This window comes from Coloeus monedula (genome assembly GCF_965178545.1).
Source record: "Coloeus monedula genome assembly, chromosome: 3".
In the NCBI taxonomy this organism is placed as follows: domain Eukaryota; kingdom Metazoa; phylum Chordata; class Aves; order Passeriformes; family Corvidae; genus Coloeus; species Coloeus monedula.
Genome location: NC_138783.1, coordinates 36,722,995 through 36,730,451, shown reverse-complemented (window position 1 = coordinate 36,730,451; position 7,457 = coordinate 36,722,995).

Sequence of the window (7,457 nt, the reverse complement as noted above, 5' to 3'; positions counted from 1 at the left end):
ACGGTCAGCACTGGCCGGCAGCTTGGCAGGCTCTGAGGGCTGGCAAGCAGCTGCCTTCCTCCTCCTCCTCCTCCTCCTCCTCCCCTTTCCACCCACAGCCCCAGGGCTGTCCCTGTCTTCTTTGCTGCTCAACTCTCACGCTGCCTAACCAGCCTTAATCGCTAGGCGATGACGATACAATTTTCCAAATGAAACAAAACTCTTCCACTTCTTAGCTTCACCCCACCAGACAGCTCCTGTGTAGCTGCATGTGTATCTTCTGTAACAAATATGTATCCAGGCTGTGCACCACGCAATGCACATATACTACTTAAGAGGCTAATTTCTATTAGTTATTAGGAGTTTCTGGTTTTGAAAGTTCCTGTTTTAGGCTTGTTCACAATGTGTTCCAGTGGAAGTGGCCAAGAGATGAAATTAAGGGAAAAGTTGTTTTCTCTTTGCCAATGAAACACTGAATTGCTTCCCTTTTTAATCCATGGTAAAATTAATCGTTAGCAAGGAATGTATACATGGAGCAGCTGAGAACAGAATTTAGATCGGCCAGCAAGAACACTTCCAGATATCATCCAATTTGCAACTGGGAAAAGTTGCAAATTTATTTCCTGTGTTCTCTAGCAACTTGCACTTAGAATTACAAGGTTCTCGAGATCAAGTTTTCCTAGTCTACTTTATTCAAATCCATCAGTACCTCATGGGGAAGGAAACAACTGCAGCCCAAGGAATAGTCAAAACATACATTCATAGAATCGTTACATTTTGCACAAACTTGCTCTGACCTTGCACATCACTCCCTGCTGCTGAGTCCCTTCATGGGGACACAGAAGCCAAGACTGACCTTTCTGGAACTGAGGACTCACCCATTTGAGACCAGTTATATGGCTGAAGGCAGGAACACTTTTCTGGGAGCCTGGGATTGCTCCAAATTCCTACCACTCACTCCCAAAGTACAAAGTAGATACATTTTGTGAAAGAAACATCAGTACTCCGAGTATCAAAATTTTCTTAAATACATTTTGATGAGCTGAAAATATTCAGAAAAAGCAGAAAAGACTGGTTAATGTCCCAATTACTTAAACTAAGGTTTTTCAGAGAAAAATTACACCACTTGGGTATTCTGCACCAGTCACAGCTGCTGTCTTAAGCATAGGGCTGGATGTCTTTGTTCAAATGATAAACACGTCCAGTTTTGTGATTTTTTCCTGTCATTTCCCAGCTGCTCATAAGCCATCACAAATTCTGAACAGCAATGACATTTCACACCAGCATCTGAATTGACATATACAAACCAGATGGAATTCCACCTACAGAATTCAAAAAGAATGAGCATATTGATGTATTATTAGCATTTATATAGCACCACAGGTGTAGGACTGGCACATAATAGACAGCAAAGTGACAAGGGCTTTTGGAGATTACTATCAAAATTAGACCTCACATGATAATAACATCAGTGGAGGAAGAAGGCAAGAATAGCAACAGCAAGAATGTATGAAATGCATTTATTTCTATGCGTACGTCTTTTTAAAGTGACAAGGGCACTAGCAATGCTGAGGTTGAACAACGAGCAGCAGCCAAGTGGCTTCTACCACTTAAAATACAGTCCTATTACTGTAAGTTGTTAGTTGTGACATGTTCTTACATGCCATGGATTGGCCACAGGTGGAGTATATTATGTTACAATTAAATGCAAGTGTAACATAGAGTGTAAATCTGTCTTCAATCACATGCCCTCCACAACAAGACTGAGGCAGGAAATAAGACGAAAAAGCTCATAGGTTGAAGTGAAGACAGAGATATTATCTGCCCATTACCATCATATGGTAATCTGAAACAGATTCCACTTAGGGAAAAATAATTTATTACAAATTAAAGTAGACTTGGATAGTGAGAAACAAAGCCAAAAATTAAGACATCTTCTCCCACAATGCAACTATTTTTTTCAGTTTAACCTTCTTCACTGCCGATTTCACTGCCATAGGGTTACCATATGCAACACAGAGGCCATCCTGGGATCAGGCCAGACATCCTAAAGTGTGATAAGCACCTAACTTTAAGCACTTGAATTGTTCTGTACTGAGAGTGTTTGTTTCCTAACAGAAAAACAGCCAGTGCCATTTGGGAGTTCATGGAGTGTCCAAAACCTCTAGACAGAGCAAACCAGTACAGGGCAGCACTTGTGTACAGCTCTGACGTAAGAGCTGCGGGCCAGGTGAGACTTCTCCCAACACCTGAAGTGAAACTGCAGAGCCTGTTGTCAGACAACTGAATACTGCTCTGGGCAGCCAGGGTGCTCACCATGGCCTGCACCACGGGCTGCAGAGGAATCTCTGCTGACACTTGGAGCACCTCCTTCCACCCTTCTGCACTGACCTTGGGGTCTGCAGGACTGTTCCTCTCACACATTTTTCACTCCTCTCTAGTCTGGCTCTAATTGCTTTTGCACAGTAACTTTCTTCCCCTTCTAAAATCTGCTATCCCTGAGGTGCTGCTGCAATCACTGATGGGCTCAGCCTTGCCCAGCAGTGGGTCCACCTCGGAGCTGGTTGGCATTGGCTCTGTCAGACACAGTGGAAGCTTCCAGGGCTCATCACAGAAGCCATCACTGTAGCCCCTTGCTACCAAAGCCTTGCCACACAAACCCAATACTGATGGGGACAGACTTTTTAGTAGGGCCTGTTGCAATAGGTCAACACATGGTTTTAAACTAAAAAAGGGTGGATTCAGACTAGATATAAAGAAGAAATATTTTACAATGTGTGTGGTGAGCCACTGGCACATGTTTCCCAGGGAGGTGGTAGATGCCCCATCCCTGGAAACATTCACTGTCATGTTGGACAGGGCTGTGACCCACCTGGTCCACTATTACTGAGTCCCCTAGGGTTCTGTGGCTCACATGCATAAGCACACAGACACAGGGATGGCTTCAGTAATATTAAGCCGATGGCAAGGAGTTGAGAAGGGTCCTTGCGTAGAGTTCCACGAAAGCAGTTTATTGCTACAACTTGTGAAGGATTCTAGAGGCAAATGACCCCTGAGCACGTGACAGCTCGAGCTTAAGTAAAGGGGTGTGGCTAACACCAGGAGCCAACCGGGGAAGCATAGCTGGGGTACATTACCATAACCAAACAAGGCATCCTGGGAGAGGCTCCTTTCCATCACCATAACCAGTAGGTCTTTGGCACCAGCGACTGTCTTACCAAGAACTCTCTCTGTCTCTTGAACCACAGGTCAACCAGCCACCACAGTCCACTTGAAGATGTCCCTGCTCACTGCAGGGGGGGAAAGGACTGTGGAAATACTCACAGCTTTTTACCAGCTATGCTTGTAGTTCAGTGCCTTAGAAAGCCTCGGGCAGCCTAGAGAGGTAGCGCGGGCAATCCAGCATTTCAGTAGCTCTGAAAGCGGCAAATGGTAGCTGCAAAGCTGATACCACCAGCAGAAGCAAAGAGGCAGAAATATAGCCTTCAGTTGCCAATTCCTGAAGTTAGAAGCTTTCAAACAAAGACAGAGACACACAGATGTTCGCAGAAGGGGTGCAAAGCCAAAGAGGGTGAGCCCCCTCTTGGGCCCTTCTTTTATTGGGAGAAGGGGAAAGGGGAGGACTGGGGCCGGACCCGGGGTGACCGGCCAGTCAGACACTGCTGACGAGTTTGAGTTACATTTGGTTTTGCCCGCGCTTGGAACAAAGGAGTTCAGAGCACATGGCAGAGGCAAATCCTGGCTTGTCTTGGGGAGGGGGAAGGGAAGCTCGGAACAGGCAGCAACAAAGGACTAGATGGTATTTGGAGGACCCTTCCAACCCAAACTGTTCTATTCTATTCTATTCTATTCTATGAATCAGCTTGGTGTGCTGTGGAGGCCACTGAAAAGAGTGACATTACTACACAAGAATTTTAGTTGTTCCCCTTGGATCATATCTGTTTTATATACAAACATTTTGAAATTGCTTGCTGACAGGTTGCAAAAGCATCCCTGAGTTATCTCACCTACAAACTCCTTGGAAGAAAACCAGCATATGAAGGCTGAGTAATTACCATTCATCCGGGTGAAACAGAAGCGAGATGAGGTCTGGTTGCATGCATACATACACACACACACACACACACACACAACTCAACCACAAAGCCAAAGGCATCGTATGAAGTCTTACAAATGTTCCTCAGAATACCTGGAGTCAAGACAAAAATGGGCCTGACGTGTGAGATCCAAAGTAAAGCATGTCAGGAATGCAAAGTCACATATGTGAGAAGGTGGAAGAAGCTGCTCCAACCCAAACCTAATCTCAGTCTTAGCTGTTACTGATCATCTCATTTCCTACCCAAAGAGTGACCTCAGAGCTCTTGAGATGATCAGTAGCCCAAAAGACTCATCTTCCTTTAAGTCCTTCCCTGGCGAAATCAAAGCCACATCCATCAGCCACCCTGTTCTCTTACACTGGGCTTTTCCAGCTAGAACTAAGGTATTACCAGTGTGGGATACTTCTACAAGGGCATTGCTGATAATAGCTGAGTATTTTACTCAATTTTGAAAACACACACTTTGATCTAATTTTAATTAAAGGTTTGAAGCTGGAAGGAGGTAAAAACCAACCCAAAGTAGTCAGAAAAATTATGCAAAACAAATTGTGAAAAGATTACAGGGTAAAAGGACTCCTTTTCTTAGCGCAGATGAGAAAAAAGATCCAAACCATAAACTCCTGAATGCACAGTACTTCTTTAAATTAATATCACTTTTAGAATTATGAGGAAAAGTATCAGTTACCACATATGCCTCATACTGAGTTCAGGAGTGGTGAGACTTGCTCATTCTGATAGTGAAAACAAGAGTGAAGCTCAGCTGAAGCTAGGAGCACTTGCAGGGAGCTACATACCCTCTACTCACTTAAAATGCATAAATCCCTGGTAAACTAAAAAAGCTCAAAGAATGGCAAGGATACACATGCCAAATGCAAAACTAGCATGCATTTTTGTGTTGAATGCATAATTATGCTATTCAGCCAATTAGTAAAGCCAGTAATGGTACATGAAACAAAGGATGGATGCCAGGGCTTGTAAATTGTAGGTTGTAGCTGCTCAGCAAGTGGGCCCTAAAGCTTAATATCTGCAGCAAGAAAGATACACTACGGTTGTGCTGCTTGACCTACTGTTTGACTAAGGGCTGAACTTGTGGCTTGAGAGATCAAGGGACCCTGGTCTGTGGGAAAGACAGCTCTGGCAGGAAAAATGGCAACAGGGGAATGCTCAATCGCAGTTTCAAATCAGTAGTTTCCTTCTGACTCTGCCAGTTGCACAGTCCCCTGAACTCTCTCACGGCCTCTGCTGTCTTTCTATCAGATTAAAATGGTAGTAGATGTTGATGCCTGGAGTTGGAGTCTTTGTTATTTTGAGCTTCAGGAGACCATTATCAGATTCCAACTAAAATAAAGTTTACATTGCTGACTGCTGACAAGTGCAGCTTGCAAACTTTGACCCTTTCTTCCACAGGAGGAATGTACCCAGCGAGGCAGAGAGAGTAAAGGACTATGCACTGAATAGAAGGACAGTGCACTTCACCTTAAGGCAATTCATCCTTGTCCTATCGAGCATATCCTTATAAAATATCCCCCTCCAGCCTCCTTTAGGGCCTTTAGGTACTGGAAGGTGCTCTGAGGTCTCCATGGAGCTTTCTTCTCTCCAGGCTGAACAACACCAGCTCTCTCAGCCTGTCTTCACAGCAGAGGTGCTCCAGCCCTGTGATTTAGTGGTTTTTCTCTAGACTCCTTACAAAAGGCCTTTCTTACATTGAGGCCCCAGAGCTGGACACAGCACTGCAGGTGAGGTCTCACAAGAGCAGACCAGAGGGACAGAATCCCCTCCCTCAACCTGATGGTGAACTTCAACTTCTCTTGGTGAAGCCCAGGATGCAGCTGGCTTTCTGGACCACAAGTGCACTTTTCCAGGTCATGATGAGCTTCTCATCCACAAACACCTCCAAATCTTTCTCCCTAGGGCTAGTTTTGATCCATTTTCTGCCCAGCTTGGATTTGTGCTTGGAATTTCCCTGACACAGCAGCACCTGGCCCTCAGCCCCACTGAAGTTTGTAAGGTTCACACAAGCCTATGTCTCCAACTTGTACTCAACAGGAGAGAGAGAACTTCTATTCCTGTATCCTGTTCCTTGCAGTGATTAGGGAACAGGCAACAGATTTTTTTTCATGAATGTTGCTGTAGTTTAAGTGTGACTACTTCTCTATTTTGTGTGGTCCTGGGCCCTGACATTGTATATTATCTGCTAACTATTAACAAAAAGGGCCCTAATTAAACTCAAATGAAACAATGCTGTGTTTAGGCCAGAGGTTAAAAAATTATGTCTTCTTGACTGAAATAAAAAGTTCCTGAAGCAGCATACAGGTCACATATGTGGAAAGATCTCCACAATTTTGGAGTTTGGCACTTCAGTTCAGCCTCCTTAGCAATAGAAAAATACTGTGATTGTGTCCAGCTGGTCAACAGGAGCTGTTTATTGTTGCCTCCCTCTGCTTATCAATCTCCTGACTGCTGCAAACAAAATCCTCTAGGTTAAGATAACTAAACTAAACTGGCTAATTTTTTTCAGAGGTGGATTATAGACATTCATAATGAATTCTCCACTGGTAAAAGTGGGGCAGTGGAGCAGCCATCAGTGACAAAACAGAGTCAGCAATGTCTCCCGTCAGCACTAGATTTGGGGGAAGATATCTCTATGGTTTTACTCCTATCAGTTTAATAAAAAATGTGAAAATAACTGGGAAATAACTATAAGAGCATTTCCCATTATCTGGCAAACTAGATTATTTTATCAGAAAGACCAACAGTTAAGCAAGATAATGACTTATTTATAATAACTTGTCTAAAAGGTTTTAATGTGAAGTATAGAAATATTTATGAATAAATGAAGCCTCATGGAAAATAAAATAATCTACCATGATACTGAAAACCATCAGATCATGGTTTTTTTAAGACATGGTAGAGTCCTCAGCTAGCATGGCACATCAAATCACACAAAATATTAGCTCTGCAAGAGGTTAGTAATCCTCCAGTGGCAAAATGTCAGATGAAGGGATCTGATTTTCTGAGTCTTCTCTGTCTGATCTTGGATGTCCCACGGTCCATCATAAGAGTAAGCAGCACATGATAACCTGACATACAGACTCTACAAAAATGGTAATAATTTGGTATCCTTTCAAACTAAGGACATGATGAATTTTCATTGCTTCTGTCTTCATATTAAAAACACCTTTATATGGGCAAGGCATAGCAAGGGTGGATTTTGGGTAAAAGAGTAACAATAGGGTCTTCATCTCGAAAGACATTTTGTGAGATGACTATATGTCTGACAAGATGTACTGCCGTGTTTTAATTCCAGTGACTAAAAGCTTCTTGCTTAAATTTATTTGCAAACAGCTGCAAGGTTCAGCATGTGAGGAAAAGAATGTCATG